The sequence below is a fragment of the Aethalodelphis obliquidens genome, unplaced genomic scaffold, assembly GCF_003676395.1.
Source record: "Aethalodelphis obliquidens isolate GAN/ISIS:26980383/991018 unplaced genomic scaffold, ASM367639v1 scaffold5, whole genome shotgun sequence".
NCBI lineage: Eukaryota > Metazoa > Chordata > Mammalia > Artiodactyla > Delphinidae > Aethalodelphis > Aethalodelphis obliquidens.
Window position 1 is genome coordinate 35708299 of NW_020837949.1, and position 12791 is coordinate 35721089.

Sequence of the window (12791 nt, forward strand, 5' to 3'; positions counted from 1 at the left end):
AAAGAACAGAAAGGGAAATTTCTCCATGCAGCCTCAGGGCCAGCAGATTAAACCCCCACAGTAAACTTGAGGTACCCTGCATCTGTGGAATACCTGAATAGAAAAGAAGTTAACCCAAAATTGAGGTGGTAGACTTTGGGAGCAAAGGCAGACTTGAGGTTTGCTGTCTGTGTCTGAATTGTTTATGATTTCTATGTTTATCTTATTATAGTTTTTAGCGCTTGTTATCAACAGTGGATTTGTTTATTGGTTTATTGCTCTTTTTTTTCTATTACTTTTTACTTTTTTAATTTTAATAATTTTTAAAATATCTTGATGTTAATTATTCTATTTTTAAAATTTTTCTTTCTTTCTTTTTTTCTCCCTTTACTTCTGAACCGTGTGGCAGACAGGGACTTGGTGCTCTGGCCAGGTGTCATGTCTGAGCATGTGAGGTGGGAGAACCGAGTTAAGGACGATGGATCACCAGAGACCTCCTGGCCCCATGTAATATCAATCAGCAAGAGCTCTCCCAGAGATCTCCACCTCAGTGCTAAGACCCAGCTCCACCCACGGCCAGCAAGCTCCAGTGCTGGATGCCCCATGCCAAACAACTAGCAAGACAGGAACACAACCCCACCCATTGGCACAGAGGCTGCCTAAACTCATACTAAATTCCCAGACATCCCAAAACACACCACCAGAAGCAGCCCTGTTGACCAGAAAGACAAGATCCAGCCCCACGTACCAGAACACAGGCACCAGTTCCCTCCACCAGGAAGCCTACACAACCCACTGAACCAACCTTAGCCACTGGGGGCAGACACCAAAAACAACGGGAACTAAGAACCTGCAGCCTGTGAAAAGGAAACCCCAAACACAGTAAGTTAAGCAAAATGAGAAGACGGAGAAACACACAGCAGATGAAGGAGCAAGGTAAAAACCCATCAGACCAAACAAATGAAGAAGAAACACGCAGTCTACCTGAAAAAGAATTCAGAGTTATGATAGCAAAGATGATCCAAAATCTTGGAAACAAAATAGAGAAAATACAAGAAACATTTAACAAGGACGTAGAAGAACTAAAGAGCAAAGAAACAGTGATGAACAACAGAATAAATGAAATTACAAATTTTCTAGAAGGGATCAATAAGAGAATAACTGAAACAGAAGAACAGGTAAGTGACCTGGAACGTAAAACAGTGGAAATAACTACCACAGAGCATCATAAAGGAAAAAAAATGAAAAGAATTGAGGACAGTCTCGGAGACCTCTGGGACAACGTTAAACACACCAACATTCAAATTATAGGGGTCCCAGAAGAAGAAGAGAAAAAGAAAGGAACTGAGAAAATATTTGAAGAGATTATAGTTGAAAACTTCCCTAATATGGGAAACAAAATAGTTACTCAAGTCCAGTAAGCACAGAGAGTCCCATGAAGGATAAATCCAAGGAGAAACACGCCAAGACACATATTACTCAAATTATCAAAAAATAAATACGAAGAAAAACTATTAAAAGCAGCAAGGGAAAAAAAAAAAAAAAAAACACAAGGGAATCCCCATAGGGTTAACAGCTAATCTTTCAGCAGAAACTCTTTAAGCCAGAAGGCAGTGGCAGAACATATGTAAAGTGATGAAGGAGAAAAACCTACAACCAATATTACTCTACCCAGCAAGGAACTCATGCAGATTTGACAGAGAAATTGAAAACTTTATAGAAAAGCAAAAGCTAAGAGAATTCAGAACCACCAAATCAGCTTTACAACAAATGCTAAAGGAACTTCTCTAGGCAGGAAACACAAGAGAAGGAAAAGATCTACAATAACAAACCTAAAACAATTAAGAAAATGGTAATAGGAACATCTGTATCAATAATTACCTTAAATGTAAAGGGATTAAATGCTCCAACCAAAAGACATAGATGGCTGAATGAATACAAAAACAAGACCCGTATATATGCTGTCTACAAGAGACCCAGTTCAGACCTAGGAACACATACAGACTGAAAATGAGGGAATGGAAAAAGATATTCCATGCAAATGGAAACCAAAAGAAAGCTGGAGTAGCAATTCTCATATCAGACAAAATAGACTTTAAAACAAAGACTATTACAAGAGACAAAGAAGGACACTACATAATGATCAAGGGACCAACACAAAAAGATATAACAGTTTTAAATATTTATGCACCCAAAATAGGAACACCTCAATACATAAGGCAAATACTAACAGCCATAAAAGGGGAAATCGACAGTAACACAATCATATTAGGAGACTTTAACACCCCACTTTCAGCAATGGACAGATCACCCAAAATGAAAATAAGTAAGGAAACACAGCTTTAAATAATAAACAAGATGGACTTAATTGATATTTATAGCACATTCCATCCAAAAACAACAGAATACACATTCTTCTCAAGTGCTCATAGAACATTCTCAGGATAGATCATATCTTCGGTCACAAATCAAGCCTTGGTAAATTTAAGAAAATTGAAATTACATCAGGTAACTTTTCCAACCACAACACTATGAGACTGGATATCAATTACAGGAAAAAACCTGTAAAAAATACAAACACATGGAGGCTAAACAATACACTACTTAATAACCAAGAGATCACTGAAGAAATCAAAGAGGTAATCAAAAAATACCAAGAAACAAATGACAATGAAAACATGACTACCCAAAACCTATGGCATGCACCAAAAGCAGTTCTAAGAGGGAAGTTTATAGCAATACAATCCTACCTTAAGAAACAAGAAACATCACAAATAAACAACCTAACCTTACAACTAAAGCAATTAGAGAAAGAAGAACAAAAAAACCCCAAATTTAGCAGAAGGAAAGAAATCATAAAGATGAGAGCAGAAATAAATGAAAAAGAAATGAGGACAACAGTAGCAAAGATCAATAAAACTAAAAGCTGGTTCTTTGAGAAGATAAAAAAATTGATAAACCATTAGGCAGACTCATCAACAAAAAAGGGAGAAGACTCAAATCAATAGAATTAGAAATGAAAAAGGAGAAGTAACACCGACACTGCAGAAATACAAAGCATCACAGGAGATTACTACAAGCAACTATGTGCCAATAAAATGGACAACCTGGAAGAAATGGACAAATTCTAGAAACGCACAACCTTCCAAGACTGAACCAGGAAGAAACAGAAAATATGAAAAGACCAATCACAAGCACTGAAATTGAAACTGTGATTAAAAATCTTCCACAAACGAAAGCCCAGGACCAGATGGCTTCACAGGCGAATTTTATCAAACACTGAGAGAAGAACTAACACCTATCCTTCTCAAACTCTTCCAAAATATAGCAGAGGGAGGAACAATCCCAAACTCATTCTACTAGGCCACCATCACCCTGATACCAAAACCAGACAAGGATGTGACACAGAAAGAAAACAACAGGCCAATATCACTGATGAACATAGTTGCAAAAATCCTCAACGAAGTATTAGCAAACAGAATCCAACAGCACATTAAAAGGATCACACACCATGATCAAGTGGGGTTTATGCCCGGAATGCAAGGATTCTTTAATATACGCAAATCTATCAATGTGATACACCATATTAACAAATCGAAGGAGAAAAACCATATGATCATCTCAATAGATGCAGAGAAAGCTTTTGACAAAATTCAACACCCATTTATGATAAACACCCTCCAGAAAGTAGGCATAGAGGGAACTTCCCTCAACATAATAAAGGCCATAGATGACAAACCCACAGCCAACACCGTCCCCAATGGTAAAAATCTGAAAGCATTTCCACTAAGATCTGGAAAAAGACAAGGTTGCCCACTCTCACCACTCTTATTCAACATAGTTTTGGAAGTTTTAGCCACAGCAATCAGAGAAGAAAAGGAAATAAAAGGAATCCAAATTGGAAAAGAAGTAAACCTGTCCCTGTTTGCTGATGACATGATACTATACATAGAGAATCCTAAAGATGCTACCAGAAAACTACTAGAGCTAATCAATGAATTTGGTAAAGTAGCAGGATACTACTAAATTAATGCACAGAAAAATTAATGCACAGAAACCTCTTGCATTCCTATACACTAATGATGAAAAATCTGAAAGTGAAATCAAGAAAACACTCCCATTTACCCCTGCAACGAAAAGAATAAAATGTCTAGGAATAAACCTACCTAAGGAGACAAAAGACCTGTATGCAGAAAACTATGACACTGATGAAAGAAATTAAAGATGACACAAACAGATGGAGAGATATACCATGTTCTTAGATTGGAAGAATCAACATTGTGAAAATGACTCTACTACCCAAAGCAGTCTACAGATTCAATGTAATTCCTATCAAACGGCCACTGGCATTTTTCACAGAACTAGAAGAAAAAATTTCACAATTTGTATGGTAACACAAAAGACCCCAAATAGCCAAAGCAATCTTGAGAAAGAAAAACGGAGCTGGAGGAATCAGGCTCCCTGACTTCAGACTATACTACAAAGTCACAGTAATCAAGACAGAATGGTACTGGCACAAAAACAGAAATATAGATCAATGGAACAGGATAGAAAGCCCAGAGATAAACCCACACACACATGCTCACCTTATTTTTGATAAAGGAGGCAAGAATATACAATGGAGAAAGGACAGCCTCTTCAATAAGTGGTGCTGGGAAAACTGGACAGGTACATGTAAAAGTATGAGATTAGATCACTCCCTAACACCATACACAAAAATAAACTCAAAATGGATTAAAGACCTAAATGTGAGGCCAGACACTATAAAACAGAAAAATGAAAACATATGAAGTACACTCTTTGACATAAATCACAGCAAGATCCTTTTTACCCATCTCCTAGAGAAATGGATATAAAAACAAAAATAAACAAATGGGACTTAATGAAACTTAAAAACTTTTTCACAGGAAAGGAAACCATAAACAAGAGAGAAGATAACTCTCAGAATGGGAGAAAATATTTGCAAATGAAGCAACTGACAAAGGATTGGTCTCCAAAATTTACATGCAGCTCATGCAGCTCAATATCAAAAAAAGAAACAACCCAATCCGAAAATGGGCAGAAGATCTAAACAGACATTTCTCCAAAGTAGATATATAGATTGCCAACAAACACATGAAAGGATGCTCAAGATCACTAATCAGTAAAGAAACGCAAATCAAAACTACAATGAGGGATCACCTCACACCGGTCAGAATGGCCATCATCAAAATATCTACAAACAATAAATGCTGGAGAGGGTGTGGAGAAAAGGGGATCCTCTTGCACTGTTGGTGCAAATGTAAATTGATACAGCCACTATGGAGAACAGTATGGACGTTCCTTAAAAAACTAAAAATAGAGCTAACATATGACCCAGCAATCCCACTACTAGGCATATACCTTGAGAAAACCGTAATTCAAAAGGAGTCATGTACCACAGTGTTCACTGCAGCACTATTTACAACAGCCAGGACATGGAAGCAACCCTGTTGTCCATCAACAGATGAATGGATAAAGAAGATGTGGCACATATATACAATGGAATATTACTCAGCCATAAAAAGATATGAAATTGAGTTATCTGTAGTGAGGTGGATGGACCTAGAGTCTGTCATAGAGTGAAATAAATCAGAAAGAGAAAAACTAATACCGTATGCTAACACATATATATGGAATCTAAAAAAACAAAAAGCAAAAAAAACAATGATTCTGATGAACCTAGGGGCGGACAGGAATAAAGACACAGACGTAGAGAATGGACTTGAGGACACGGGGAGGGGGAAGGATAAGTTGGGACGAAATGAGAAAGTGGCATTGACATATATACACTACTAAATGTAAAATAGCTAGCTAGTGGGAAGCTATCTATTGCATAGCACAGGGAGATCAGCTCAGTGTTTTGTGACCACCTAGAGTGGTGGGATAGGGAAGGTGGGAGGGAGACACAAGAGGGAGGGGATATGTGGATATATGTATATGTATAACTGATTCACCTTGTTATAGAGCAGAACTAATATAACATTGTAGAGCAAATATACTCCAATAAAGATATTAAAAGAAAGCTCATCAAATATGGTAAAAATTCATGAATTCATAATGATATTTCCACCTTTGGAAGAAACCAGGAAACAAATTGAGAACTGATAATTAAAGGAAAGGGAAAGAAGTGAACATTTACTCTGCCTTTGCAGGGAAAGCAAACAGGCAACAAGGAAAAGTTATGCTTTATAAAGTGTCTAATAAATGTTGAAGAAATGTTAGAATATCACCATTTTGCAATTCCTAATGAAATAATTGATGCAGGAAACGATTATCATTGACTGAAAGAGGATGAGGAACTTTATAATGAATGGTTGGATTGTCTCAGCCAATCTTAACATCACAAAATTGAGAGATAACCAGATAAATATTAACCATATACAATGTGTGGACATTGTTTGCATCCAATTCAAACCAACTGTCGAAAAAACATTATGAGGCCAGTGGTGAAATTTGGCCGATGACTGAATTTGGTTATATTAGAGGAATTTTCTTCAATTTTTAGGTGTGCTAATGGTATTGTGCTTAGGTTGAAACATATAGAATTGCTGATATTACAACATTTCAACCTACAAAAATGACAGTTTCATATGGTTCAGTCTTATATCTTTTTTAAAAGAGTCCTTACCTTTTAGAGAGCCATATTAAAGTATTTATGAATGAAGTTACATGACTTCCTGAACTTGCTTCAAAATAATCCAGTGGGTGAAGGGGGATGGAAGAAGAGATGAGACAAGATTTGTTGTGTACTGATAAGTGTTGAAGCTGGATGATGGGTACACAGGGGTTCATTATACTATTCCTCCAATTTATATATATGTTTGAAATATGTGTTTTCATTTGTATAGTTCTAAAGTTTTAAACTTTTATGTAAGCTGAAATGTTTCGTTAAAAATGCCTGAGGCTACTTCAAAAATAAAAAGTAAATAAATTTTTTTAAAAAGAAAAAAAAAAGACAATCAATATTATTCCAGTGGCATAGAATACTAAACATTGTGTAGACCTTTCCATTGAAAACAATTAAAATTATGGATAAAATAGGGAAAAAAATATGCTTAATGCTTAAGAAGCATGAAAATAAGAATCCACCATAATTCGTTCAATTCCACTTAGAACAAAGATGTAGAAGGCCACAAGAGAATGCTGCTCTCACACTAATAATGAGAGACTGATAATCTATAAAATCATAATTTTTCTAGAGCCCATCAGAGAGCTGAGTTCTCCAGACAACCAAGGAAACTGAATTTTACAGAGTGACAAGCCTATAAGAGTAGAGACAGGACTTATAGACTGTTTGACCTATGATAGAGCAAAGGAGAAGGAGGTGGTCATCAAACAAGCAGATAAAAATAAATAAGCCAAAATTTTAACAAAATTTTAAAGGACAGGTATGGGGAACCTGTCAGTTGTCATATCTGGGAAGCCAGAAACAAGAGGAGTTTGCATTCACTTGCAAGCTCTTTTCTGTGGCTTTCCCCTAGTGATCCTGAGAAAGTCTGGTACAGGGACGGAGACTGGAGAGAGTTTTCCCCACTTGGCACAGGCATTCAGGATATAACCTGCTATTGCACAAAGTCTCTTCTATTTCCCTATACCCTTCTTTCTATACCCTTCTTTCTTCTTTCTTCTTTCTTAAGTTTTAAGCTACTTGGAGAAGAGCAGCAAACTCTCTCATTCCCTGAGATGTAGGTAAAAAATCCATTATTTTGGTACAGGGGTAGAATGAAAACCCATTAGGGTTGGGATAGAAATACTCCCCAGTCACAGGACACAGGCAAAAATACTTTGCTGCTGCGAGAGGTATATAAGCAAAAGCCTTACACTCATGAGGCAAGTGCAGAAAAGCCTCCTGAACCCAGGATTCAATACCAATAGCAAGCAGAGATTAGCTAGCATTAAATAAGGGGCAAGAAATTATCTCTGCCCTAGACCAACCGCAGCTACAACTCAGAGTCTGGCTATCATGGGAAGGAAGAGAAGGAATGAAAGCAAAGGTCCACCTTTGAGGCCCAGGGACACAGATCCTGCCAAATACTGAAGATGGACACACACAAAAGAAGTAAAAGAAGAAACCCCTCCTGATCCAAGTAACAAGCAACAGCAGCCTAACACTAGAGAAGGGGCAGAAGCACAGACAAAGGCTCCACTCTATTGTTCAGGTGTGCAGAAATTTCTAAAGCTGAAGTACAGCAAGAATGCTGAGAAAAACACAAGGTAACTCCTTCCAACCACTGGATAAATTTGAAGCCCCTGTTGCCCTGAAGGTAATCATAACAACAACAAATCCTAAACCATGCTCAATTCCTGACTAGACTGATGCATACTAATGATCTGATGCATAGCGAATGTACTGAATACATACTGAAGAAGAGGAATTTCTAGAATAAACACTGTTAATTAACCTCAGTCTCTATTATTCTATAAATTATGACAGAATTCAATAAAAAACTATGAGACAATTAAAAAAAAAGAACAATGACCCATTGTGAAGTGATAAAGCAATCAACAGATTCGTACTTAGAGTTGACCTGTAAGTCTATGCTATCAGATAAGGACTTAAAAATGACTATAATAGTCATGTTAAATGATCCAGAGGAAAAAATAGACAATATGTATGAACAGATAGGGGATTTCATCACAGAGATGGAAACTATGAGAGTCTAATGGAAATGCTAAAAATAATAAAAATAAACATGGTAACAGAGATGACAAATCCCTTTGATGTACTCATTACCTGAGCAGAAACAGCTAAGGAAAGAATCAGTAAACCTGAAGACAGAGCAAAATAAATCATCCAAACTAAAATAAAAAGAGAAAAAAAGACTAGAAAACACAGAATAAAGAAATTAGAGCTGTTGGAAAACATCAATCTAATATACATTCCAAATACAAAACAAAACAAAACTGAACATACCTAGTCAAACTGCTGAAAGATGAAGAGAAAATCGTGAAGGCAGGCTAAGAAAAATGAAACATTTCATAGAGGAAAACACATAAGTTTTACCACAGACTTATCAGAAGTTAAACAAGTCAGAATACAACAGCATATCTTTAAAGCACTATTGATGAAACAGAAAAATCTATTGATTCTAAGTATTCTTCAAAACTGATAGCAAAGTGGTCTTTTTTTTTTTCAGATAAAATAAAGATGAATTCATTGGCAATAACACACCTACAGCAAGAAATGTTAAAGGAAGTTCTTCAAGCAAAAGAAATGTGATACCAGAAGCAAATGTGGCTGTACACAAAGAATGAGAAGATCGGAAATAGTAAAATAAATATAATCACAAAAGATTTTTTTTCTTATTTTTGATCACTTTAAAGATAAATTAACTGTCTAAAGCAAAAATAGGAACATGATTGTGGGGTTATAAGATATGCAGAAGTAAAATGTGTGACAACCATAGCATAAAAAATGAGAGGGGGTAGATATAATGGTAGTGTTACAAGCTGCTTAAACTTTACATGAAGTGATATAGTAATATTTGGAGGTTGTGATATGTGACAAATGTATACTGCAAATCCTAGAGCATTCACTCAAAAATGTTTTTAACTGTATTAACTAATAAACCAATAGTAGAAACAGAAGAGAATCATAAAAATACTCAATTAAAAAAAAGCAAAGAACAGATGAGACAAATAGAAAACAACTAGATGGTGGGTATAAATCTTTTAAAACAACGTAAGTAACAACAACTGCACTACATTTAAATGATCTGATAATCCCAATCAAAAGGCAGAAACTGTCAGATTGGACAATGGGATAAGAACCAAATAAAGAAATTATGAAACAATTTAAACATAAACACACACAGAGGTTAAAAGTAAAAGGATAGAAAAGATATGTCATGCAAGCACTATGCAGAAGAAAACTGAAGTGACTGTATTAGTGTCAAATAAAAACAGACTTCAAAACAAGGAATAGTACCAGGACTTACATAATTAGAAGAAAATCAATTCATCAAGAATTGTTGAATTATATAGATTCACTAGCATTATATAGATCATAACAATCTTAAATGTTTATGTACCTAAAAACAAAATTTTGTAACACATCAAAGAATAACTGATAGAACCAAGGAAAAATAGACAAATCCATTGTTATAGCTGGAAACTTCAACACTCTTCTCTCAGTAAAAGGCAGAAAAAGTAGAAAGAAATTCATAAAGATACAGGAGACCTGAAGAACACTATCAACCAAGTTAACCTAGCTGATATTTATAGGGCACTCTCCCAATCAGAGCAGAATGTGCATTGTTTTCAAATACAATGGAATGTTCGCCAAGACAGACAATGTTTTGGGCTAGGAAATGAACCTCAACAAATTGAAAAGAATTGAAATCATACAAGGTATATTTACAGACCACAATGGAATTAAACTACAAATAATGTGAAAAAAACGAATATTCAGAAATTAAATAACACACCTGTAAATAATCCATGTGTCAAAGAGATAATCACAAGGGAAATGAGAAAAATGTTCTGAATATAATGAAAATAGAAACCCAGTATAACAAAATTTGTGGGCTGCCATAAAAGCATTAAATTTATAGTAACATATTTTTACATTAAAAAACAACAGATAGCCCAAATAACTAATCTAGGTTTTCACCTTGAGAAGGAAGGACAAAATAAATTCAAAATAAGTACAAGGAAAGAAATAATAAAGATAAAAGCAGAAATCAATGCAGTACCAAAAAGAAAAACTCAGTGAATCATACCATGCTATAAAAATAATTTTTCAATGCCATAGTACTTAAATCAAGCTTGTACTTTACTATTAGAATCAAGAAGATTAAATGACATGATGTTTATTAATTATTTATAATTTCCACATATAATAGAATATGCCATTTCTGCAACATCTATGTTGCAGTATTATCTATTGACATTTTTCCAAGCAATTATTTTAAAGAAAAAGAGTACCTCTAGGTAATTTATCTTTTATCAGCTTCTTTATACCTTTTCTAAAATTATGGTAGGAAGTAGTGTTGGGAAAGATGCATGGAGTCTTTTTACCCCCAATCAGTCACTTAAGAATGGGCCTTGGGCCTGGAACACTTCCTTACCAAGAGAAGAAGAGCCTCACAGTCTGTGCTGGGCTTATCACCTGTGTAAGAATATCTTTCCCTGTTACAAGCCCAATATATGCTCTTTTTTTCTGTGTAAGCACCTGGCCAACCCCACTGTTATATCTGTACTCTGTGGAGAGCACACATAGCTCCTTCCACTACAGCATGAGAGGGGGGCGCATAGGCCAACTGCCCTTCATTTGCGCTGGGAAAGACACACTGGCCATGGGGGACTGACACCCACTATTGAAGCAACTTCTCCAAAGTAGGTTATATGTCACTTCCTTTAAAAATAACACATTCAATAATGTAGAATTAAAGGAAAGGATATCTGATATTTATTAAAATGTATTTATTAATAATCTATAATGTGCTATACATTTAAGCAGTGTCCATCCACAAACCTCATTCCAGAATATATCCTAAGATTAAAGGTCCTCTTCAACTGGTTACTGTCTCCATTCTAGCTTTATTTTCAGCTATTGATACTTTTACTGAAGCATGACTTAGACTAGCCTGGAGTTTCTGCTCACCCAAAATTCAACTTTATATCTTTCAGACTCTGATGAGAATTGTCTTTCGTATTCTTATGGCTAATTGAATGTTCACACTAGTGTATCTCCAATTCCCTGTTTATTAATCCAGAATTAATCTCTATCTCCTCTGAATTTCCAAACTGCATTGTTTATATCAGTCAAACAATGTCTATATCATTCTTCCTTATATCATACACATTTTTCAAAATGATTTGTATTTTCTTTGTGGAAATATTCTCCCCATCTACATTCAGTAACATAATCTTTGAACTGGCTTCCTAGATAATCTTCCATTCTCCCTTGAATGTAGGTGTGTTCATATGATAAAAATCTCATCGAGGGGAGGCAAGCAGAAGTAATATGAGCAATTTCCACATCACCGCCTTAAAAAGAGTGATGTATTAGTCTTTCTGTCCCTTCTTCTAGCACTCTATTACCCAGGATGTGGTGGTGTTTGTGAAACGCTCTAGTCCTAGAAATGGTGAAGCAACTAGATAGACAACTAGAAGACACCTGGGTCTTTGACATCATGGATCCACCGTATCAACCCTGAATCACTTATATTATAATCTGAAAAATAAATACTACTTTATTTTATTGAATCCACTGCTATTTGGTCTTTGTTAAAGCAAAGATTTGTTAAACCTAAATCTCCATTAAAATGAGTATGTCCTACAAATTCCTTAGGGGCAGGAATCACATCTTCTTTTTGAATCTTTTGTATTCATCATCTTGCTTAGCAGAATGCCTTATGCATAATGAGTACTCGATAAATACTTGTTGCACTGAACATACCGCTCCAAATGTTCATTACATAACATCTTTATATAAGTAGACCAGTCACCAAAGAAATAAAATTGGATCACATAGTACAGGAATCAAGATAAGCCTTCTTTAGTAAGCCTTGCATGAATTGAAAGTTTGTAATAAGAAAGAGAGAGAGGGGAGGGGCCCAGGGGTAGGGGAAGGGAAGGGAAGGGAAGGGAAGAGAAGAAAAATGATTGCTCTTTTACATGACTGAGTTTTAGGTGATTTGTTAAGCAGCACTATATAACTAGAACAGTCGTATTCATACTCCTCCTCTTTATATTCTTATTAAAGTAACTTTTGGGAATTCCCTGGCGGTCCAGTTGTTAGGACTCCACACTTCCATCGCAGGACTGCACGGGGCATGGGTTCAATC

General features: G+C 35.7%; 1 long non-coding RNA gene across 1 annotated transcript in view; it reads right to left on the reverse strand.

Moving 5' to 3' along the window:
- The window catches only part of LOC113618198 (uncharacterized), a 632034-nt gene that overhangs the window by 463158 nt on the left and 156085 nt on the right, over positions 1-12791 (reverse strand). The window lies entirely within an intron of this gene.